Source organism: Helicoverpa armigera, chromosome 9 (genome assembly GCF_030705265.1).
Source record: "Helicoverpa armigera isolate CAAS_96S chromosome 9, ASM3070526v1, whole genome shotgun sequence".
NCBI lineage: Eukaryota > Metazoa > Arthropoda > Insecta > Lepidoptera > Noctuidae > Helicoverpa > Helicoverpa armigera.
In genome coordinates, this window is record NC_087128.1 from 806,170 (window position 1) to 833,340 (window position 27,171).

At 36.0% G+C, this 27,171-nt stretch overlaps 1 protein-coding gene across 10 annotated transcripts in view; it reads left to right on the forward strand.

Annotated features, from left to right (window-relative positions):
* Mmd (mind-meld) overlaps nt 1–27,171 on the forward strand; it is a 425,901-nt gene that overhangs the window by 188,920 nt on the left and 209,810 nt on the right. The gene's annotated exons all lie outside the window — the stretch shown is intronic.

Sequence of the window (27,171 nt, forward strand, 5' to 3'; positions counted from 1 at the left end):
AAGCGTTGTATAAGATTTTGTAGGTACTAGTATATACTTAATGTATGTTGGCGTTTAGAACTTCGGACCGTTTTTTGTGGCCATGTCTCGACTGAGCCTTATCATAATATCGGAGTGTAGTATTAAAAGTATGTTATTTGCGAGAATAAATAGGATTTGTTACTTAATTTACTGTTTATTATATGTAATACCCTTCTTGTTATTGGGTGGATTAATAGAGCTGTAAAGTTATAAAGAAAGAATTACACACGTCTTGTACCTACAATTGTCTTGAATACGGATACTATTTTGGCCGAGGTTTTCATATGCAACCAATGTTGTTGTACAATCAAATCTCGTGCTCATATAATTAAATGTACCCAAATCAAATTATTTCTCTTCTCATTACTCAATACCAACATTATATTATTAAAAAACGTCGCCAACACCACGTCCCTCAAGATCAAACATATTTAAAGATAAAACACGGATTCTGTTTACTCACGAATCAAAAAACACCTCCCGGTCCAAGATGTACAACAAAGAAACGCGATTTCAAAGCAACGATAAAATATCGTCATAATAGCACGTTAAAACACAAACAATTCGCCAACATCAGGCTTTCAGTAAAACAAACATTTGTTCAAGTAATGGCTGTTACCCAAAAGGAAAATAAAATATAAATAAAATACGAGCATGTTTTCAAATGTCTGTATTCGCTCCACAAACATTGAGAAGCCCGTGAAATTATTTGGCTTCTTTATTTAAAATTTGACGTGTATTGTTTTGGTATTGGCTGTCAGTTCGATTTTATTGACAAGGCATTTTTTTTATTCATTATACTTTGGCCTTTAGCCTTTTAAGCTGATAAGTTATGGGCATGGAGGTTGTAGGTCAAAAATAAAATGTGAACAAAAGTTTATTTATCTTATAAGCTATTAAGATGTTGCCACACAAAACTCACAAATTGTGTTTTCGTAAAATATTTATTGATTGAAATAACCGTAATATTCTGTAACAGTCATGTAATTAAAGAGTAAAGAGTAGATTTTTGTTGCCTAATTTTAAGTAACCGATTAAAATTGATTAAAATGATACCTACATAACACTTAACACCTGTATTGGCACACACTTCATATGAAAATGCCTACAGCTCAAACCATCAGGATTACGGCCAAGACCGAAACGTTAGACAAATAGCGAGGTGAAGACGCCAGATGGACGGGCTTTACTTAATGGACGCGCGTTAGCTCCTGGACTATGTCGGAGAGCTCGTTTATTTCAGCTGTAGTACTGTGTATGTAGGTGGTTGTTAATATAACGTGTGGGATGTGTCATAGTTTTGAAGTAAGGTATGTTTTTTGATGAAAAGAATTGATGTAAAAGTACAGGTGTGTGTTGTATGTGGTTGATACCACAATACTTTCAGTAAGCTCTCTAGCTGGCCTAGTCACTAAAGATTAAAAATCCACGAAAACGAGCAAAATAATTAAATATGTGATCGTATAGGCTGCATTTTCCACTAGCATCTAGTTTTTATCAGTTATTTTTCATTATGTTGTAGAGGCAAAAAATCACACAAGAAATATTACTACTGCTAATCTAAGTAGGTATAATTGGATATTATCCTAAGATGCTTTACTAATAACTGATGATGATGATATAAGCCTTCAAAAATATTTTTTTTACACTCACAATAAGCACCTACCTACAATAATATTGAATAAACAATTTGAGCTGTTCTCAAAGTGTTGTAGTGAAGGCAAAGTTATGCAAACAGTAGCTTCAGGAAGCTTACATTATCGTAAGCCTCTTAGAGCGAGGCGAGTCGGCCGATGCAAATGATTCTGCCTGCATTATCAAATGCAGTTGCAGTTGGTTCAATTTCATGTTTGTATTCTATTTGCGGTTGTTTTAAAAGGTTTATAGGATTAAAGTTTGTGTGTGTGTGGCTGGAAGTCGTGTGGAAGGGCTTGGTTTTGTGGTAAATTAGGGAACTTGAGTATATTGTGTAGAAAAAAAATGTGGATTTGTTTTTTTTTTATTGTTTGAGGACCGAGACCTCTTTTCATTAATGTATTTTTTATAAAATGTAGCAATTATTCAACAGATATTTTGCTCCAATGTAATATGACGTATGTATTTTTACAGCTTAAAATGATTTGGATTTGAAACCCTGTGTTACATAAAACAGGAGATTGCAGAATTTTAGAGTATGAAACTCTAAAATCTACAATAAATTGCTTTCGTCGGACATATTTATAGTAAGGTCCGAGTTTTATAGTGTCCCTAAACTCTTATGGCTATGATAATGTTAATCACCTTCATAACATAAATACTAGGTACATTTTCAAGTGAACGAAATATTTTCAAAGTAGGTAGGCTAGATTAGAGAAATAACCTATATCTAACGGTCCGGCCGTTAATCACAGCCAAAAAAGAAGTTGAGGTAACTACCTCATTTAAAATACTTACTTACCGTATTTCTACCTAAACCAGTAGCAAAAAATCTAAAAATAAAAATGCTCAAAGCAAGCGTAGAACTAAATAAAAATACTCGCATCCTACCTGCAGTGTATTGCATTTCGATACAGATGTTAAAGTTTTGCCAACTTCCCTATATCTGTAAAGTTTTCAACTGCAGCTCAATATACTCGTATACCTGGAACTTGGACTTGAGTGGCCAATTGATATATTAGCTTGTTTTCTTATTAATTGCTTCAAAGCTCGTATATTTTCTAAGTTCTCTACTTACTAAAGATCTTAGAGTAAGTAGGGGAACCAATAAATGAGCTACTAGTCCTGGAATCAAAGCTAAGAAATGTAATCCTGGAATCTCGTTTCTGAGTATAAGCTGTAGTTTTTGAAATCGAAGAAGTGAAGTAACAGAAAATTACAGTCAAGAATTTTCGAGAATTTCCTCTGCTTGTACAACAAGTGTTTAAACAAATTACTTGAGATATTTATGTCATAATCTTTACTTACTAAAACTGACTGAAATTACTCCATTTTGGATGCTGTTAATGTGTCACTTAATCTTCCAAAAAGAGTTACAAAATTCCACACAGATACTTCAAAAACAACTATTCGCGTGTACGCCTAAAGGACGCCATTACGACACTCCTACGCATGAACTTTGGAGATTCGGCTCAAAAGACCAAAAACATTTCGCATAATCTCACATTACCAAAATAACATTCGATGTTAAACTTAACAAGTCGGTTAAGCCGCGTTTGCTGGCTCAACAATGTTTTTAACTGCCATTGTAGGAATTACGTCGTAAAACAAGATGGCGCCGTAATGGCGGCAAATTGAAATTTCGTGACAAGTGCAGATACATGGCGTGTTTGGGTGATCGTAAAAAACATAGTTGTTGTTTGGTCGCTTAATGGTAAGGTGAATTCAATGGGTTTTGTTGATAGTGGGCTACAACAATTGTTGTCAAGATACTGTAGTGTATATTCTTTGACATGATATAGCTATGATATATATTTTGGTATATGTTCTGAAGGTGGTTTTAAAAAGCTTATGTCACTTTTCTCTCGTCTGTCAGAAACACCAATTCATACGTCCACGGTACTTTTTGAAAAGTCATGGCATCTATTTCTGTTTGCCAATACATGTACACAACTATGTACCCCTAACATGTCAACGTTTAGAGATGACTTGCAAGTCAAAAATAAAAATGGTTTCCCAAACAAAAAGTGGAATGAAATCCCAAGAGCAGAAAACTGCTTCCTAGAACACAAAATGGGTTTCAAACATTCAAGGTCGAAGGTTTTAAAGTCGTAACAGCGACAAACGTGTGTTGTGTGTAGTAATATACTTTGTAGTCAAGCACGAGTCGTCGCTTTAAAGTTAAAAGGTGATTCGACACGTAAGTGCTTTTGTTAAGTTTATGTGCTGATTTTAGTGTTGCGGAACTGGAGATCAAAACTATGCTAGATGTTTTAGCTGTAAAATATAAACAGCTCTCTATGTGTCAGTTTAACTTGGATTCTTAGTTTAATTTTAAACTCAGTAGGATAAGATTGATGTATGTGACTTTTTAGGTTCAATTATATCAATTTACAAAATACAAAAATATGAAACATCTCTGCTGGATTTGTTACAGTTTTTTTCTGTAGACTTAACAATGAGGGTTTTCGATACTTTTTCTGCCGCCAGGCGGCGCTTCGTATGCGTCAGGTCCAAACAGCTGTCAAATAGTATGGAATTGTAGGGTCCGAACTTATTGTTTATTGAAATTCTGTTATATTGGAAGTGATTTATTAAGGACTACGGTCAGAATAAGGTTTCCGAACTAAAAATTGAGCTAAGAGAGAGGGTGCAAAAGTCACTGGTACTAAGGAAAAGCTTGTTGAAAAATTTGTTAACACAATATGATTTAGTTTTTTTTATTTACTCAACCTCAATAGTAAAACAATAATGCAGTGCTTTAATTATAAAATAAAAAAAACACTAAAATCGTTCACTATTCATAGTAAAGATAAGCACTTTGACAGTTACCTGGACCTGACGACTCGGTGCTGCCACCTGGTGGACGCCATTTTAGAAAACCCTCATTAATAAACTAACCTTTCACACAACATAAGAAACAGTCCTTAATCTAAAACTTGTGTGTGTGTACCACAGAAAGAGGTTATTAAAACACAAAAGTAACACCATTATAAATACACTCTAACCATAATGGTAACCAGGATTAGGTTCTCATAACTGCGGGTTTGAACGTGACTGCAATCCGGGATAGATCTCACGTCCTCATCGCAGGATGTGTCTTGTGATCTCGCTCGTTTAACTAACGGGATCATTCCGAGTGGATGGTTTCGATGCATTGTTATGAATAGACTTGAGAGTTACGGCTGTATTATGAGGTAATGTGTCTTTCAACTAGTGTTGGGAAATTATGGGTATGTTCTTTAAGTGTTTTGTTTTTTTGGTCGGTTCTTTGTTAATGAAGATAACACTTATGTGTGTGTATGTGCAGTTTGTGTTTTCTTTATGATACGGAGTCGGTGATTGCTTTGTGTTTTTAAGGGTAGTTTCAGTCATTGCTTTTTATAATAATCTTTAACTTTTACGATACCTTTGTAATGTATTTGATGTAGGTAAATGGTATACCGTATACTTACATATGTACTTCATATTATAAGGCTGCGTAGCAACACAGATAGAATAAGAAGAACCAAACAATAACAAAAAATATATTATACTACAATATCACATATTCACACATCACCAAACTTTAACAAAGGCAAGAACCCACCAAAAAAAAGAAAAAGTACCCTTCGGCTCATAAAAAATGCCCCTAGAAGTCCAATTATAAGGCACATAAACTTGAGGGTACATTAACAATACATTCGGAGGTATAACAGTTAGTTTATGAAGTTGCAAGACTACCCGCAAATGCTTCGGCACGTGAGTCTATTGCTAATGGGGGAAAATGCCCCGATCTATACGGTTACGATTATGGGAACTTATTTTAATTGGTACTAATGGGTAGTAAAAGGTTTTTTTAGTTGGTTCTTTATGGGGTTGTTGGGTTTTAATGATTTGGGTTATAGAGAGGTGTAGTAAAATGTGAAATATTTTGGAGGGATCCATTATAATATACATACATACATGGTTGAACGATATACATACTTAAGGACATTTTATTTTCGGAACAAAAAAAAATACTATGACTTACTTCAGGAAACATATTTTTAAACATTTTTTCTGTGTGATCAACAAAAAAAAACGGGTTCAAAAAATATGAAACAAAAAAATCACTAATACCAAACACAGCTTCGTAATAAGAAAGATGTCGCAAAAAATGTCAGGATAAAATTTCACATCTTGAAACGTCTACAAGCCTATCTTGAACTTTTTCAAGCCCGGAGCGGTCCAGCGGAGGCAATTTGAGCGAGATTAAATCCCGAACGCTTCCGAGCGTGCCCGAATGAGCTCGGCCCACCCGAGCGATTTGTTCTGTCTTTAAATTCCACCACTTACCTTTATTCATAACGTGATATTGGTTCGGCTCGGAATTCGGTATCTCTTCGGGAATAATTTGAATTTGGAATAAGAATTTTTGAAATTGGAATCGGGGGGTTTTGCTTCGGATTTTATGGAGTGTTTCGATTTTCTTGGTTGTAAGAAGATGCGTTTGAATAAGATTGTAACTGAATTTTCTGTTGTCTATGCATGGAATGCAGAATGATCAAGAGTTTAATGTAATAGTTCTAGTTATTTTGATTGTGTTGTTATCTTTAGACGATTATATGAATGTTAAAAAAAAATGACCATAAAGACACATACTTTTCACATAACAACAAACTTCACTAAAATAAAAGTTCTTTAACCCCAAACGCAACTCATACATCTTACCACTAACTTGAAATTGTTCATCAAAACTTCTTAAGCCCAAATCCCTTTCTCTACATTCCGATGACCACCGACTCTACATAACCAAGTTCGTAACTCTATATCCTAGGACATTTATAATCTACCGCAGTAGCCTTTATTAAGACCCTCGTGGTATGTAGAGCGAGTACAAAGGGACCTTTGAGTGGCAACTCTACAATGTAGAGGTAGGCTCTACATGTAGAGCTCAGGTTTTCTAAGAATTTGTGCTGAAATGTGTTTTAAAATATGTTGCGGTTTGAGTTTGAGTTTTGTTGTAGGATTTGAGTTGGTTGATGATTTAGGTTGGTGTATGATGAAGCAAAATTGAAGAAATAACGTTTTTTGAACCATCAAAAATGAAGGCATTTCGAAATTTTGTTTACACCTGTGAGATATTATGTCATATAACTAGAAGAGAAAGAAATAATGAATTATATTTTAGGGTACAAGTTTTAACATACATTAAAAAAAAATTGATTCTATTACATAAAACCAAAGCCATTACCGCCGATCTGAACATTTTACACACTGCGTCTATACCAACACCAACACATTCCAAAACAAACAAAAAAAAGAAACGCGTCGTACACAAAATTACAGTTTACGAAGACCGTTAGTCAAGCTGCGATGTTATCACCATCCGTAATAAATAAAATACCTTTTTGTATAAAATTATAATTTCATTTAAACGCAGCGGTTTGTAATTGGCGAGCTCCGTAAACGCTCCCCCTTTTTTATCTGTGGAACTGAATATTATCTGTGGAGGTAAAACGTTGACAGCCTTATTGTCATTTGTTGGCAATGAAAATGTATTTAAAATTATGGTTATTTTTAGTAGAAGGATATTCAGTAATTCTGTTATGGATTAATTTCTCAATATGTAAATATTTCTTACAACCATTGTCTTCGATGTCTAGACATTTTAAAAATGTTTTCCTTATTGGATATTGTTCCGTTAGAAGCTGTGAGTTTAAAAATATATATTCATTGACAAAATTATAACACCCACGTCTTCTATAAATAATTTCCAATAAAATATTTTACTACATTTAACATTACTTGATTTATTTACAGCACGTGAGTATTTCCAAAAATACGTTTGAGCAAAACTGTTGGCATTTCCTTCAAAGGTTCATTTTGTGAAAATGTCGAAACATTTACTGTAAAAACAATACCTGAAAAATCAACACCATTTTGTATTACACAAATAGAAAAACTCAATTCAAATAAATGTTTCTTCTTTTCAGGTAAGAACGGTCATTGACCTTAAAAACTCATCCACACGTAGATAAGGAAGGAAGAATATGAAGAAGGGAAAATGGAGAATTTGAGAAGAATTCAGTATTTCAGTTTTAGAATTCCTACGCTTTACCGTTGCCAAGCTGTTGGGCAAAGCGTTTGGATTCTAAAACGAAATAACTGTACTTTCATCTGAAGATGGCTACGGGTGCCTACGAGCTACGAGCTACGCGCTACGAAGTGCTACGAAGATTGTATGTTGGTGAGATGAATATTTGAAAAGATAAGTGTTTTTACCATTATTTTATAGTATAGGCTTGTATGTAAAAATCTGCAAAATTAAAATAATATAAAATCATTGTAAATTATCGTACGTAAAATCAACACGTCAAAATAATGAAACCCAACTTCACCACGTAATTTCAATAACGCAATCCTATTCCTTTTAACTTTCATTACTATAAAATCCTGAACTATTGGCACAAAAAGCGCACTAAAAGGACGCACAATAAAATCCTTTCCACTTGGCTGTAAAAAGAAATATACATACAAAACCAAATCAGCAAACACGAGAGTAAATCTTTAGAGCGAGGGACATAAAACTGTGTATCGTTGTAACGAGAGAAGAACTCACTTGTGAAGTGAGAAAGAAGTGAGAACTACTGCAACTATCTTCATAAAAAAATAATGATATATGCTCAAGGCAAATAACGAACTTATGAATTCAAAATTGATGTCTTAATTTGGCTTACTATATAAAAAATAACTTTCAAATTATGATATAAAAGTGTGAGAATATAAGTTATTATCCAGATAGAAAATTTATAGGTTAAAGTTATGCTAAATAGTATGGCAGTATTAGGTAATTATTCTAGACATGCCTTCTTTTAAATTAACGACAACTATACGTTTCTTGTAGTTTAAACTGCGATATCTCAAACACAACTATAATATAAATATTAATTTGAAAACCCCAAAAATACTAAATAGACATAGACTAAACATATTAAGACGATTCCCAAACTATCCATTATTTAATACTTTCAACAATGCGATAAAAAGTCGGCCAAATACCCCAGCTTCTACCAAAAGTTTAAATCTCTATCTAATCCAATAAACGATAAAATAGTAGGAGACCACGAATAATCGCCCCGGTTTCAACTTAATGCATTTAAATTTCTTTCAGGGAAACTCACACAGCAAACTTTTAGTCGGCCGATATTTTGTTTGACCTCGCACATTACAAAGATAAGGGTTCAATCGGTATTAGATCATCTGAAAAGTAATTGGAATCAAGAGAAAAAAAATGCCAACCATGCGAAGTAAAATAGCAAAATTTTATTTTATAATAGTCATTAAAGCCACACAATTATGTTTTATAAAGGTCATATAAATGTTCAATAAGACTGCGTTTGAGTGCAAATTATAAGATTTGTAATGATTGAATGATTGTATAATTATCATATAATAGGCTTATTCCCCTAGCTCACCATACAAAGGCTATTTGGCTATCGGGTCAAACATCGGCTGACTATTTTGTCTTCAGTTTGCGGTTACTCTCAGAGCCGAACGTTTTCGAAATAAACTGCTTCGGTTATAAAATGGCCTGTTCACTGTAGTGTTTCGAATGAGTTCCATTCTATTTTGTTATTGAGTCTGTGGTAATGGGCACATGGGTTTTTATTGCGTCTTGTGAATGGGTCGCGGTTATGCGACCTTTGTTGCTATGCCTTTGAATGGGCAGTCTTAGATTTCGGAGTTAGTGAGAAATGAGTTTGTTTTATGGGGTTTGACAAAATGTTGTCTATTTGTCTTGGTCGTAATAAAAAATAGCACTAAGACAAAATTACTAATATTTTCATCACAAACATCTTAATTCTTATTGCAGAATTAGGATGTTTGTGATGAAAATATTAGTAATTTTGTCGTAGTGCTATTTTTTATTACGACAGACAGTTTCTATTATTTCACGATTTAAAAATGGCGTCCAGACCAATTGTCGGCTACGGGGGCTTTTCTCTCTAAGGAGATCAGCCATCTGGGCAGATTACAGTGCAGAAGCATTTGCGCAGACTCAGGTGCATTTCATGAGGTGATTGGCAAACAGAAAATAGCAGAGTCTTCTTCTTAAATATCCATATACTAAAATACTATATCCAAACTTAAAAACATAGCTGCCTTAATTAAAAAAAAAAAAAACAAAACAATAAAACGAACAACAAAATCTAGCAACTTCATAACACAATTACGAACAATCTTGGCACTGCACTTAATTCATGAATACAAAAGAAAAGTCGAAGTATTTCACAGGGCGCCACAGAGTAACTAATTAACGTCACTAAATGAACCTAGTACAGTATAATTCATTTTATTTTAGCTTGGTACACTGGTCTTATCTGAGACGAAAGGGATCGGGATTTTAGAGTCTGTGGTTACTTTAAATTTTATGTTTTAGGATGAAGCTGGTTTTGAATTTTGATAGATTGGTGTTTATCAAAATTCATGAGGTTGTTTGCAAAATACAGTCTTGTTTTCGTCAATTGACATAATTTGTAGATAAAAAGTACAATATTGGTACTGAGACTCTGGTCTGCAGTTTTGTTACAAATGTTTGATTATGTGTTGGTTGCTTGTGCAATTTTCGGGGATTTAATTTTAAATATTAAAATCATTGTTCTTTATGAACATTTAAGATACTAAAATTGACTTTATAGAACAACTTAAATAATCCAAATATCCAGCGATAACAAACCAGTTTCCTTAAAAAATGAACTCTTTGTAAGTCCCACTAATAATAATTCAAAGCAATATGAATAGACAATTCATAGTATTGAACAAAACAATTGCATCGCAATGTTCCCAGCGTCCCGAACGATCATAATCCCTTCTGATTGAAGGATCATGCCGCTTACCGCGGATGAACTGGGATCATAGCAGATAACGAATATCATTTTGAAAATGTTGCTAGTGTTGTTTATTTGTTTCTTTTTTTATTAGTTCTGGTAATACTGTAGAGTTGTTTGTTAGAGATGCTAAATACATGACTTAAAGAGATGTGATGTACCCTGTAAAGGACAGGTGGTATCCACTCTTGATGGACTTCCTCAGTAACTGTTTAAAGTGACAAATTAGTGAAATTTTCTCTCTATTGAATATAATTGATATGGATGGTAAACTATCTGGTATATCTGTCATGACCATCGATGTAAATGAAAACATTTTATATATTTGCTCTATAACTTTGTGTCGCTTCGCCCTCAAATGAAAGTCACTAAAATAAATTCAAAAAATAATAACAGTATAAATTATATTCTCCTCACGAAAACCAAAATCATAACCACTAATCCTTATAATTCGAACATTATTTAAGAAATTGTGTTTTAATCTAAATCATTTATCAATTTATTACACCGAAATGATGTTATAGGCAATAAAAAGGATACCGTTCCGTCTATCTGTCGATCATAAAATTTAAAAGAGATATTAAGAGGGCCAGTAAAGTTTATTTCATATAACTTGGAGGGGCGGGAGCTGAGTATTTTTACGTTTATCATCATCAATGTTTATAGAGGTTTACTTAACATGTAGGCTGTATCTTGTGATGAGTGGTAGTTCATTGATCTTGGGAATTCGTAGTTCCGGGGCTGCGGGGTTCGAAAGAGTGATCGCGTCCCTGGTACATAAAGGGTTTAAGAATGAACATTGAACATGGTGGGTTTTAGTCAGTAAGTCGGATGCTCCCTCAGTCGGATATTGTACCCCCAGTGGGATCCCATTTGATGATTTCACATAAAAAAAAATAGTTCGTAGACTTTATAATTTCATAAAAATTGATTACCGCTGCGTTTTTTACGCAGAAGTGCGCGGTTTCACTTGTCATCGATGGAACCTACAGTTGTTTGCTGTCGCACGACACCATTCATAAGACCCGCTTGGAAAAACCGAACAGAAAATCCGTTAGTATGGAAGCACTGTATCTAGGACAATACATATTCATAAATATCTTAGGTCTTGTCCATAAATTCTTATATCTTATAATTATCCTTAAACAGGTTAACCCAGAGTTATGAAACATTAGTGATTAGTGGAACGCCATAAAACATTTAACCATATACCCTTGAAGGGTTAAAGAGGGTATAGTCACTCCTTCCTTGGCTGTCAGTCTCATTGTAATACTCTCACTGAGATTTAGACATGAGTGGCACGTTTTAGTGACATGAAGTACCATTAAGACAAGGTTAGCCTTGATTGGGTGTCAATTGCGGAGAATTTGGAGGTAGTAATTGATAGTTATGATAATTGTTATTTTAGTCGTGCAATAATGAAGAAAGGCGCTTTATAAAATAGGTAAACTGAAAACTTATATGACAACCTACTATTGAAATAATTTTGAAGGGTTTCGGTAACCTTGTTTTCGTATAGGTAACGGTTTTCCTCTTTAGGCATATATTTGTCTAGATTTTAGTTTAGAGCCTCTGAAATGTGACTCTATGGTCTCAAAAAACAGTCTTCGTTTTCTAAAAAAAAAGAAGGTGAAGAACGAATGAGAAGACATAATTCAAAGTTAAGACTAGCGTTCACAAGCGATTAAGGCTATAACACAAAAATAAAGCTAGTTGGCAGTCGTTTTGTTGCAAGCATTTTGGCGCATATTAAATGCTGTTTACGACCGTGTTATATGCTATTTTAATGTTTTTACGAGTTCCAGCTCCGATGGTGTGCACCGGCTTAATGACTTCGTAGGTTTGTCGTCTACTTTTGTTGAATTTTGATTTTTATTACTGTTTATAGCCTTTTGGCAATCGTGGGAAAAGTAAAATGGAGCTTTGTTTTTTGTAATGTTCTGTTTTCTTCAGTTATGAAAGCTCGAGTCAGGGGAAATTCAGAAGAACTTGTTTATTTCATAATTTTCTGAAAATATTGACTTCTTACATTTAGGTCCCTGTTTCTTCGTGATTCGTAGATTTCGGGTAGTTCGATAGATTTTTTTAACATCACATTTGCATATGAGTAAGATCATTTAGTGATAAAAATAAAATGTACAAGAAATAAATTGATTTAGTCTTTACTTTAAAATTATTTGGTCCTTTGAGACATAAAACTGCTAGACAAAATGCAAGCTACTTATTTACTAGGTACGTAAGGGGTATAAACTAAAAAGCTTTTAATAAAATAAAGATTCGTTATTAATTACACTTTATGACTTAACTTTGCCACTAAATTTTAATCAAAAAACCTCGTTTGCATAAGAAAAGGAGCCACACAAAATCTTTTGACAAGAAATTTTATTTTCAGTTTCCGAAGACATTTTAACACAGTTTACAGCAGTCTTCTGATTGGTGGGAGCTGGCACTCTGCCAGACCCCTTTGTACTAGTGGATTGAAACTTTTCACTAACCTCCGAGCTGCCGATGATATCTACTTGCTCTTTTTTAGATAAAAACTTAGGAGGTGTAGATACTTAAGACTTTAAAATGTAGGCTGAAAAAGTACTGGAGGGAGAAGATTATTTATGATGATTGAATATACCTACCTACTAATAAGTATGTATGTGTAGATAATATATAACTAAAATTATAACGTATTTTCTTAGGATACTCATTTTATATCGATATGAGAGAAGACCCTAACAAAATAAAATTAACAAGGGGAAAATACATTACCAAAATATCGAAGGAAATATCGGCAAAATATTTACATAATTGAATAAAAATTACTTCAAAAAGCTGATCTCCAGTTTCATTGCCCATTAAAACCAAAAAAGGGTATTCAAATATTTATAATTTTTGTGGCTTCAAACATTCGATCATTATGGATCGTATTGCGAGGCCATAGAAGTGGTTTTGCTTTGGCAAGGCCGTGGTTCTACATAATTAATTTGTTCTGAGGTTTATTATTAGATACGGTTATGGATTGAACGGTTTTTGCTTGTTTTTATAATCATCTTGGCATTAACAGTGAAAATTATGAGTTTATCAATTGGTTAACTTTATCAAAAATAGTGGATATACAGCCTTTGTTTGTTATGAAAATCAAATGACAACCTTGATTTGAGTCTTAAAAAATGTTTGGGCTTAATAAATACCTGCTATTATCAAAATCATGTTCTTATGTTCTTTTATGAAATAACCAGATACAGTCCAACCCTCTCAGACCACTTCAGAATCAAATAACCCTTCTTCTAAACCCCGCACCAAATTGTCAAAGAGATTCATATTTACTACGTGACTCTTTACGAAATATTGCTTCAAGAGCACATTATATAACACACATATATTATATATAGTGTGTATTATAATATGATATATTCGTCATTATATTATATCGCATGTACCATCTTTGTTAAAGCTTATAGTCTCTCCCCACAGTAAATTGGGCGGAGTAACTCAATTCTGCCGCGTCTTTGAAATAATTTGAGGCAATAACGATAGGAGGGGGTCATAAGTACCTCTGAGGTATCAATCAGGATATTTGGGTCGATGTTGCGTGAATAATTCCTATATAGTTGACCCTTATAATGCGATATTGTTTAGAGTTAAGTAGGCGTGCTCTCGTTTGATATTTATGAGCTGTTATTGAGAATTTCAGGACTTTAAATATTACAATGTTTCTAGTACCAAAAATCAGGTTCAGTTATGAATATTCAAATATTCGTCCACGTGTAAGAACGAGTACGTGAGGGCTCAGTGGTCAAAGCACTGATTTGGCTTTGTTAAATTTGTTTCATTATGGCAGTCCCTTATATGTCAAAGGAAATTATTGGGAAACAAACCCGTCTTAAAACCTGGAATATATTGATATTGGTGGCCTTTTTGAGTCCTCAGTTAACTCAAAATTTACAACAAAAAGAACATTTATATATGTACTTTAATAATTTATTAGAAGTAATGCACACAGATCCGAGTTCATATGCAAGGTCAACAAAATACAACAAAAGCAAGAATCGGAAACAGCTCTAAATAATTACAACAAAAAAAGTAACAATCGACCTTTTCATCGTAATGACTCGATCGAGTTGAATTACTGTTTCGTATTCACTGTAACGCAACATCGGATGACGTCATCTATTTAATACCTCTCTATCTCTCATTTGCGAACACATTAACTGGGTAAAAAATATACCGTATTCGCAATAGAATGTAGACTCAATGCGTGTGGGAATACGGTCTGTTTTGCTTTACATGGTAAATAAACAAGAGATGGTAAGGGAAAATCTATGAACCCCTTTTTGTATGGTATACTCTGTAATACGTATATAAGTACGTCCTTTAGGAGCCCATGAGAAAGTAATGGGGAATTGATTCGGTATGCTATGAGCCTTTGCATGTTTAGATTATATTCTTGGGACAAGGTATAAGAATATTATTAAAGTTAATTTGTACGAATCGGTTATTAAATTGGCATTTATTTACTTTTCAGATTGAATCCTTCAGATGTATTCTCATTTATTGATTAGTGAAGAATATTGATGTTAAGTTAGGTAAGTAGTGTATTATTAACGCATGAGGCATAATAGTTCATAATTTCGAATATTTTTTTATTCCAGAAGCTATTTTTACTTAATTACTCTTCAAAATTTCAAATCACAAACTGGTCAAACAAACCACATGCGGCTGAATACTTATGCAACAGAACGGACATTTTAGTGTCCTAAAAAATATTTCCCGTTTTCATCCCTGAGGCGGCATGGCAACCCGTTATGCAGTTCCAACGTTTTTCAATTATGGCCGACCAAAAGACCAAAAAATATTTGGCCATTATAACGAACAGTCTCCTTGCCTAATGAGCCTCGTTAACATTTACCACTAATCTCAGCTTATTCTAAAAGGTTTTTTCTTCCAAATCCATATTTTGAAATTTAAAACTTCGTACCATATAATAAGGTTGATTATTGCTAAGCTGCATTGCGACATAGTTTGCATTTTGCATCGTTGAAAATATGACATCTGGTGAATTTATGATGTACTAATTAGCAGAACAAAGTAGGTTTGCTGTTTCACATGACTATGTAATAGCACATTATGAAAACATATCCGTGATATGCTTCATTAAGTAGAAGCGTACTTATTCACGGCTTTACATATTTTACAGCAGTTGCATAAAGCAAATAATCCAGGAAGTTATTATTCACAAACAAAAAAAGACACGTGTTTGTTTTGGTCAATATAGTCCTCACAGTAACATTGTATATTCCAAATCTCCAAAAGAAAGCAATACAAGACATTTCACAATTATATTGTCATCAATTCAAGACCCAAAACAGTATGAAAATTAATTACATCTTACAACAAACAACCTCTAAATAATATTATCCGAAAATTTCATAATATCATGAGCTGATGCCATTCACAGGCCGGTCAGGCACATAAAGGCCCAACTATTTCATGCTGCTTACCAGCGTTTTGAGTTCTTGAGGCTGCGAGCACGTTGCGGGTAGGTCCACAAAAGCCCTCTCGAAACGAAACGGGGTCTGGCTCCCCGCCAGCAGCGCTTTTCTTGTATCAATTTGAAATTTTCCCATGCAGAGTTGTTTGTTTTGAGAAAGTGTGCTGACTGAGTTCGATATGTGTAGTGTTGAATGCTGAATCCCCAGTTCCCAGTTTGCAAGTGATTTTGTTGAGGTGTCGCTCGGTAATAAAAGATGTTACGTTGAACTGCATGGTAGCTGAAAATCTTTTTGAACGGTGAAAATTTCAAATGCAGTTTGCACGTGCTGTCAGAAATTACAAAGCGTATAAAATGTAAAGGTTGGCGGATTAAAAGTTTTCTTGTATTATACAATTTACAATACAATTTTAGGTTTTCAGTACAAATCGGCAATTTCATACTTTAACCCCTATTATATCGGGACACCTTTTCACACACGGTCGGTTAGCCCCATGGTAAGTTATTAATTAACTTGTGTTATGGGTGCTAACACAACTGATAAACTACATATAGCTACATATATAAATATTTATAAATACATATTGTAACACCCAGACCACGGCTAACAAGCATGCTCATCACACAAATGTCGACCGAGCCGGGAATCGAACCCGGGACCTTAGGTTCGGCAGTCCGGCATGGTGACCATTGCGCCATCGAGGTCGTTGTATTATACAATTCTTCTGTTAGACAGATTTGTTGAATGTTGTATTTCGAGTTGCGAGTTGTTAAGTGCTTTAGTGCGGGATTGAAGTGTTAGACCGCGATATAATGACTTATGATAGTGCGGTAAGAATTTCCTAACATTGCGACTAATCATGTGGATTAGAATCGAATAAAATTCTTATTAAAAGAAAATTGCCAATAAATAACTCTTTGAAGTATAACCAACATTTGTGAATTTCGTGTACACTCGATTCTTAAGAGATATCAGTACCTAAAACTACTTTGAAAAGTTAATTATGTTGAGTAAATACTTACAGCCTTACTTATAAAAATCAACTAATCATCTTCTAATCATTGTTTTAACTAATTACTACTTAAAGCCTTAAGTAGTGATTAAATTATTTTGTCCTATAAACGTTGCTTAAGCATGTCTTAAGTAATGAACAGATAATGACATAAAAACATACTAATTTCTCAACACTACCGGAATGTTGGTAGCTTAAAAAAATATTTGTCATGAAAACGTTGTGTAATGGCAACAATGGCATCCGTAAAATATAAAATTAAAAAGTTGAGCTGTCAATAAACCGGAAATGAAAAATCAGCTGATAAGAATCCAGCCATTTTGCTAATTAGCGGGTTAAACAAGGGTGTGAGGCTACTTAATTTGACAGCTCATTTAAGACATTGCTAAGAAAATGATTTATTTCAGCCACGTATATAAGTAAGATTTTTTCTTAAACACCCCTTAAGTATAACTTATTATTTAATTCACGTTTCTAAGTAAGACTGTTTAATAGCAATATCCGAAATTGAGACAAACCTTAATAAACAAAAGTATAGAATCCCCGGAGGCCAAAATACTAGCATGGATAGAACATAAAATGTCTATGACTGTGACTAGAGATATTTCACCAGATTTCTGTATATTTGCCAGTCGTATAGGATTTCATCAGACCGTAAAACAGAGTGCGTACCACACTATATGGATGAATTCTCGTGCAAGAATTGTACTAGGCTCTTTTAGCATTCTTTACGGTCATTTAGCTTTCTCTGTAGCAAAATCACAGAATATTGATGTAGCAAAATAACATAATAAACTACTTGAATCATGTTGTTATTTATGTAGGCCAAAATCCACAAGGTGGTGCGAAAGGTGATGTCAATCCGTAATATCTACATTTTTTATGCTTAGAGGCACACCCATGAATGTTCCGCAATTTTTTAGAATTTCAACAATAACTGTATTTTTTTAAACAAATTCACGTCACGGACAGGCTTAAATTCGGCGTGACATATAAACAAAATTAACAGCAACATTCAGAGAACTTGTTTACACCGAACACAATAAATTTGACACAAGCATTGGCCCAATAAAGTGTGTCACTAGTGTTGTGTTCATTTCCCGGAGTTTTGAAGTTTAGTTTATACCGGGAGTTGTGTTTTGCTGTGTAAGAAGTAAAGTAACCTACCATTTGCCATAAATAGAGATTTCACGATATATCTTAAATATTATTTGGCAATTCGAAAGGTTTGACCATAGTCCAAACAAAGTTTACTCAAAAGTATTTTTCAATCATCATTGTAACTTCACTGAAGCTATCGTTTCCTATTATCATCTGCCTAGCCTTTTCCCAGTTACATTGGGGTTAGCTTCCAGTCTGCTGACAATCTATTTGGCACCTTTAACATCATTTTTTAAATAATTATTTAGCACTTTAAAAAAACATTTTTTCAAATTCCAATTCCACAATTTTTGCACCTCACCTGTAACTTTTACAAGTACACGTTCACATCTTATTCGGGATTCAAGTGGCATACTCCAGGGCGTTATTCTTCAATCGATCGATAGCTCGCTACAAATTGTTGGTGATAAATCGTATCCCTTTCCTTTAAGTGAAAAGCGTTCTAGCCATGCTGTAATCAATTGGTCGACGTTGTTTTTCCTACGAAATGTGCGCAGAATAAATTAAAGTGGTTTCGTATAGGATGCTTTGTGATTCGGTGAATTAATTTTATTTAAAAGGCATGTTTTTGTGACCTAGATTATTACTGGTTAGATTGTGAATGTGATGATAGGTATAGATTTTTACAAGACATTGACTGTGCATGCTAGGAAAGGATTTTCTATTCAATCTGTTATATGTCTACTATTCTGAAACTACCAAGATATAGTTTCAGCATTCGACATTCACTGTAGGCGGTTATACTGTTGACTATGTGTTATTAGATACAGTTAGAAACTACCGGCTTGGCTTATATTTTGCAATTACATACAAAAATATCCACAAGAATTTTAGTTTTTATTACAATAGCCAAATAACACAAGACGACGTTCAACTTACATTAACATCATTTCCACTACAAATACTATCTCATGTGCCATAATGAAGAAACCGATGGCATGTACGACCAATATAACTGGACCCCTCAAACATAGTAGCCGAGCTTCTTAACCCCACGTGGTTACCCATCAAAGGGGGGTGAGGGAGGTCAAGTTACCTGGTCTCCGAACACAATACATTCCGAATAAAAGTATAATATATCTAGAGCAGTTGGCCAGCCTACCATTTTTTTCTCTCGTTGCCCCGAGAAAAATGTCCCCTATTAATACGAATGAGATATGATCCGACGAAATGGTTTATTTTACCTCCGTATGTCGTTTATTTTTAGGTGTTTTGTACTAGATTTGTGGGACTGAAATTCCACTAGGGTAAGTGCTTTTTGGCAAAAATTTGCAAAATATTATTGCTATTAATATCATAAGTCTTCTTATGCCTTACTGCAGGGTATAGACCTCTTAACGTTAATCACCATGCTTGCTCAAATCAGATTTTCGATTTACACTTTTATTCAACCATTAGTATACAAGATACACTCAGGATTTCATACAACTTAGAGTAGTTAGGTTAACTTAAAATCGGACTCACACTTGAGAGTCCATAGCTTGAACCAGTATGTCACCACGATTTATAAAATACATATATATATATTCTTAAAAGACAGATCAGAAGGGGTAGACAAACATTAAAAACACATAATTCATAGACATACAACCGTGCAAGTTTTATTGCTTACGAACATTACTTTTATAAATGATTTAACGATATCAAAACGAAGTTATTAAAAATACAGCATTCAAGATAATTTGGAAATCATGTCAATTCTGAAGGTCTGTCATCGCAGTCGACGTCTTAACTTCTTCTTCTTGCCAGCCTGCTCGGTGCAGGATGGGCGCAAGGAGGATTGACATCTAAAACGGCCGTTCCTGACGGCGTGGCGTCCTCGACCGCATCTTCATCCACGTCGTTGACTGCACCTTCATCCACGCTTTCACCATCATTCGCGTCATTAGCCTCAGGTCTATCTTCCCCAAGGGAACCAGCATGAGGTTGCTCGTATTCTGAAACATATGTGGGAAACATATCAATATTCTGCCCGGCGTCGTGAATAAGACTGAAGCATACATCTTGAAGAAAATAAAATAAAACTTCCTTTTACTTTTATTTGTTACTCGTACGTACCATGGGCGCATGTGTGCACTTCAAGCGCCCACAGACAAAAATGTATAAAAATTATTAAAACAAAAAGAAAAAGTAGCTTCAGACTTATCACGGATGGAAAAATGTGATTCAGTGCATAGTGAATGACAGAATCCGGATTTCCATCACTCCCCATACACTGCCGGGTGACAGAGGCTCAACCAACGTTTGCATATCATTGATGACAGAGGCTCAACCAAGGTTTGCGTGCCATTGGAGACAGAGGCTCAACCAAAGTTTGCGTGTCATTGGAGACAGAGGCACAACCAAAGTTTGCGTGTCATTGGAGACAGAGGCTCAACAAAGGTTTGCGTGTCATTCGTGATAGAGGCTCAACGTCATAAAGGTTTGCATGTCATTTGACGCCTTCATAGCATAGGCGCGCAATTAAGCCGTTTAGGTTGCATACTATGACGACGTGAAACAGAGACCCATACCGTCGTATGTTCTCTCAGCGGCCTCCAGGGTAACACCGCCACGGTATAAACAGAGACCCGTACATTCATACGTTCTCAAAGTGGTCTAGACAACTAGCACCACCAGTGTGTCAAAGTCAAAATCAAAGAAAAGACCATTTCCTAGCTAAAATCACAGTCAAGGTCAAAATCAGTCATTGAAAGTAGGTCCAATTAGATCAACACATCAATATTCATGCACCCTTTCATGGCACGCACACAGAGACTCATGTACATTCGAACGTCCTCAAAGTCCTTGTCCTTGTCAAATTGCCTCGCAGCTCTCAAAGAAAGCTGAGGAGGTGTCCACTTGCTTCGCCACAGCGGAAGCAGTGGCGTTCTAATAAACTTTTATGAGGGGTGCATTTCGCTCGGCCACTGCTGACCATGCATTTGAACGATTTAAGTTTTCAAAGAAATAAATCTATGACTTAATTATAACTTTGACATCATCATCATCATCATCATCATCATCATCATCATCATTGGCCACAGAGCATCTTGGTCAGATGATTGTGGCAGTGCTTGTCTATGCGGTTATTAGTGCTGCAAGCACTTTCTTTTATGGCTAAATAAGCTAATAGCTGCACGACACACATGTATAACTTTGACACATAAAATCAAAATAGTAATCCAAAATATCATCGTTACTCATCGTTAATCACGTGCCAAGAAACATAAGTAATCAACGGTTGAAATGGACACGTATGCAGTTTTAATCATCTTTTATAAAATAATGGTAAAAGGTCATGATGGGCAAATTGAAAGTATATAAGATCAGACTTCCCTTAAGACTCCATATAAGGTTATTTCAATTGACGTTGCCACCTTACAACACCATGACGACCACCAACAAGGAATTAGCCTGCAATATTGGGCCGCGCCGACACGGCCATTCTGCGCTTTACACGTCCTCGTGTAAGTAGGTACACTGTAACAGAAATAATACCAAGGAATATCTTTTCGTTCGGTCACTTCTGACCATAACAAAATATCGATTGGTTGATAGTCCCCAACAGTTCCCCATTCTGTGGACACACTAGAACAAACAAACGAGTACGTTTCCAGTTGTTCGAAAGAACCGTAAACACACGGTATTCACTAAGTAGTCAGCAAAAACGTAACTCTAAAGGTCGGACGTAGCGAGATATATCTTTAAAGCCACACAGGCACTCTTCGTCGCTTAACTACTAGTAACACTTGCAACTAACAGTAGTTTTCGCATGGGTACTTGCTGCTGAGCATTGATCCAATGTAACGCACAATATTTACCAGTGCCAGTACGAGCCACACGAGGAATTACGAGGACTTAACTACCAGGCCTACCTAAAACTTAGTGAATTTTAACTTAGTCTGTTCCATAATTGAGCTCGGCTCAATAAGTCTTATTCGTAAATGCATTATTATGTGACGTCATCTCACGGGTATCACAATTCAAATACTTATTTCAGCTAAGAGAAAAATTGTCTCGGATGTATGACTGAATAGCGTCTAAACCAGTTGCTGGTCATAACAGCGATTCTCTCTAAGTTGATCAGCCAGCTGCGCAGGGCACACTATAGCTCACAAGCATTTGGGCAGACACAGATGCACTGTTACTCTCATATTTCGTTGAGACGGTAATCCAATACAACCGGAGAGATATCAAGCGCATGATCAACATTTATAAACTCACTGATGGATAGGTGTCTATCACGAACTTATAGATTTCGGGCTACTTTTGGGAGTTCTCTAAACCCACAAAGTGATTTCCGCCCGACCCGGGGATCGAACCCGAAACTGGACAGCAGTCGTGCTGTGCGTCTGCCAGACCAATGAGGCCAATGCGAACTCAACTTGAGAACCACATGGAAAATAAAACAGATCACCTGATCGCCTGAATGCATGATATACCAGGCATACTATCCACTCGCTCTCATCATTCGAGCAATGTCGTGCGATGTGCTGACCGTCGGCACTCCGTAAAGCATGCAGGAATAAAGCAAGCGCAAGAAGTGTGAAACTGCAGCACATACGTCGTCAAATTATGTGCTTCTCACGTAGTAAATCTCATTGTGTTTTCTGGTTTCAGTTTATCTCCGATATCTGTAGACAGAAGGTTAAAGAAGTACGCTTTGGGCCAGATTCAGGCATCTGAGTACTTAAACATGAATTGACGAACTCTCATGCATTATTAGTAAGGAGTATAAGGGAACATAATCATTTTAATAAGAAAGCGAAAACTAAGGTGTCATTGTTAGTCAGGCTTCCAGATTATTAAGAATCATTGCCATTTACTAGGAGTAGTCATTTGAATTAATGCCTTCCTCTAAACAAATCTTACATTAATGCTGTCTTCCATGCCTCAGCTATCAGTCCTCCAAACCTTCCAGAGACTTTCCCAGGAGGCATCAGAGCAAGAGTATTACAAATATGAAACAGCTCTATACTCAATACTCAATTCTTTAATGCACACCGTAATGTTTACAGTTGTTGTTCTATAGGTAATTTATGTCACAATTATGGACCCTGTCGGGCACATACAATAGTAGGAGAGAGGAGGAAGCGTACTGAGTGTTTAATGCTAGCTCTATTCCCGGTCGCCGCGATGCCAATGCAAAGGCCTTACAGGGGTATATTCCGAGTCACTCCTTAATTAAACGTAGGTACACCAAAACATAATGTAAAGTAGATTTATGAGGTTAAATGTTAATAAAGTAAAAACTCGTAACAATTAGTAGTTGGTAACGTACTGGACGTGAGACTTATAAATTTGCTAGAAAATTAAGCTCCCAATTTCAATATTCCAGAATTCGCGCAACTTAGTGCACACTTCTGCTAAGGCCATTGACATTTTCCTTTGTCAACTATAAAGTAATCTGTGGCTAAACGGTAAAGAACCAGTAAGGCTAAATTGTGAGCTTCCTAGCAAGTGATGTCGTAACAACAAACTTGTTTAGTGATTGTGAGTGTGTGACTGTGAGTGTACGATTGTGACTCTGTACTGAGAAGGTATAGGTAATTCTACACCACAATCTGAAGTCTGACGCACAATTTGAAGTATACTCAGTCAGTGTGCGTTATAAATAATAGGTAAGCAATTGCTCAAAACTGGTAAGGAATTGGCTAAAACAACGTAGTTACACCATGGTAGCAGCAAACTGATATTTCTGTATTTAGTAGAAAGTGTCATAAATGGGGTAGTATATGAAGCAAATTCATTGAGCTCTGTCTAGTCTAGCTTGCATGCAAAGACATTTAGTTAAATGTGAGAAGCCAAAACATTTCAAAAGCAGATAGAAGATGTATCTCTTTGCTTCTACTATTTAGCCATCATTATTGCAGTTTCCACTGTCATGCAAACAATTTCGCAAACTTCAAAACATAGGTTTTGTATTAAGAATTAAAATTAATCGAGTATTTCTGGCGCATTTCGAGAATCGAACCCGAGTCGTCGCGCACTGCAAACCAATAAGAGGATTTACCATAGTTGCGTATGACTGAACATAAGAACTGGATTGATCTCACCAGGCATTATCACTCCATGCTTCTTGTAATATCTCTGCAAACAGCGCTAGGTCTTTGCGCTTTATAATCAGCAGGGAGTCACATTATGTGACACCACAGCGAGACAAGAGTAGAGGTTCCTTCCACACGAAAAGCACGAGCGACCTCGCGATATCTTGATGAGCTGCTCCACTCGACAGACAGGATACATGTTCCCAGCTCACGTATTAGATACTATTCTCGCCATAAGACAAATTAACCACATGAAACATAAAAACACAATAACTGGATAACAACTTTGATATGTCACCATGGAAACCGGTGATGTTTTTTTTTTGTAGCTACAACCGGCCTTGTTATGTAAGTAGAAATTATTTCCCATTATTTCTTAAAATGTATCCAAGAATAATGAAAACAACACCGATACTCTTCTTTCAACAAAATTTTTAGTACAGCAAATCATGCATCGCACAGAATATTCAATTTGTTTTAACAGTTGTCAGTTTTAGGGCTTTATGTTGAAATCATTTTCTAAAAGCGTGGTAAAAGGTAGCGACACGATACAGCGCTTCTGCCTTCCTTCTCAACGCCAGACATACTTATACCTCGTACTATGATAAGTTGAAAAGTTTCAGCCCTATCTGTAAAATTCATAATCCAAACTGTCCAAATCATAAAATATTGATCATAAATTTATTATGTGCAACTTGTAAAACTTCAACATGGCTTTTCAGGGCCACTGTCTTCGAGCTTCAGTGCTTTACTCATCCTGAAAAAGAAATCCAAGAGGTTCACTCTAAAATACAAATCTGCTGCTGTAAGGAATCTTCGTAAGATCGAGAAACTGAGGCAGTTCCAGCTGGTGGGCTATCTTCAGTATCTCCAGCATTCGATCGCTTTTTGTTTTACAAACAAGACACAGCAGCTGTCACTTTTCCTATTGCAATTTCTAGTCAAGACTTCGACCAGTTCTTTGCCATAATGTTGATGTTGTGGCTTCCAATGTGCTGTCGGTTATATCGTGGTTGTCTCACAGCACATAGGGATCATTCATAGAATCGCAAACGGTATCGGAACTATAACTAGTTCATACTTTTTCTTCAGAATACTCTCGAGCGTAAGAATAAAACTTATTTACGGTTGAGATGTAGTTTCAATAACAGAACAGATAATTATTGAATTTAGACGGCAAACGAAACGGTAAAGAACGCGTGGCTATCCCACTTCTGATCTTAAAAGACAGATCAGAAGGGGTAGACAAACATTAAAAACACATAATTCATAGACATACAACCGTGCAAGTTTTATTGCTTACGAACATTACTTTTATAAATGATTTAACGATATCAAAACGAAGTTATTAAAAATACAGCATTCAAGATAATTTGGAAATCATGTCAATTCTGAAGGTCTGTCATCGCAGTCGACGTCTTAACTTCTTCTTCTTGCCAGCCTGCTCGGTGCAGGATGGGCGCAAGGAGGATTGACATCTAAAAATATACATATGTGTATATACCTAAATACAGCATAAAATAAATCACATCCGAACCAGATCATATCGAGTTATAAACAGTACACACGTTAATCATTTCATATCGCGATTATGGTAATCGAAAATTAAGCTAATTAGTAAAGCAAACCTGCCCCATGGTGTTTGTTATGTTACCCTCGTCATGGGTAACGTGGGTAAAGTATAATAATGGTTTTATTCCCCTTTGGTTGTTGTAATCTGAATGTTCAAATTTATATTTGCCATACTTTAATTATTAAGTTGGCGGTGGAGAGTTTGATCGTTTATGGTAAAAAGAAAAATCAATTTCAGGAAAATTATGATCTAATTCCTTGTCTTTCTTTAAGCATGGCTGTGTTAGCCGTGTAGCGACGGCTTAAGAATACACATGTCGCTACCCCTTCTTCCAGTGGGTGTCGTAGAAGTCGACTAATGGAGTAAAAAATGCACCGAACACCGTGCGAGAGAAGGAAAACTCGAAAAAAAAAACCCTCTATCAACCCGTCTGGCCAGCGTGATAGCAGTAGGCTAAATTCCTCTATGTGCAGAACCATAAAGCCACGGCCCCTAGTTCCCGGCAGTCCCGTTATTCCCGGTCACGGTGGCGACCGTGGTTACGGCGGGACAGGGGGTGCGAAGAATCTCCGGGTTACGGGAGGCCACCAAACTAAACTGACTCTGGCGACGTACAACGGCCGCACGCTACGGCTTGACTCGCATCTGGCGCAACTCGAGGTGGAACTTGGGAAGATTAGGTGGCACATATTAGGGTTATGTGAAGTTCGAAGAGAGGGGGAGGACACCATAACCCTCGAATCAGGTCACCTAATGTACTTCCGAGAGGGAGACCAACAATCCCAAGGTGGCGTTGGGTTTCTGGTTAATAAGTCCCTAGCTGATAACGTGGTGGAGGTGTCTAGTGTGTCGAACAGGGTAGCGTACCTTATCATAAAGCTCACCGACAGGTATAGCCTCAAGGTAGTGCAAGTGTACGCACCGACCTCGACACATTCAGACGATGAAGTGGAGGATATGTTTGATGATATATCAAGGGCCCTCCACTTCACTACAAAGACCCATTACACCGTTGTCATGGGGGACTTTAACGCTAAAGTGGGAGTACAGATTTGCGGCGAATCGGCAGTAGGATCCCATGGATTTGGAAGCAGGAATCATAGGGGGCAAATGCTCGTCAACTTCCTAGAACGCGAGGGGCTCTTTTGATGAACTCCTTTTCAAAAGCAGCCCCAAAGGAAGTGGACGTGGCAAAGCCCCGATACTATGACTAAAATGAGATTGACTTCATCATGACGAACAAGAAGCACATATTCAGAGACGTCTCCGTGATCAATAGGTTTAATACCGGGAGTGATCACCGACTTGTCCGAGGCTCTCTGAATATCAACTTCAAGGCTGAACGTTTCCGTCTGATGAAGGCCAGGCTCCGACCAACACTGCTCCAAACCATGACAGGATCTGA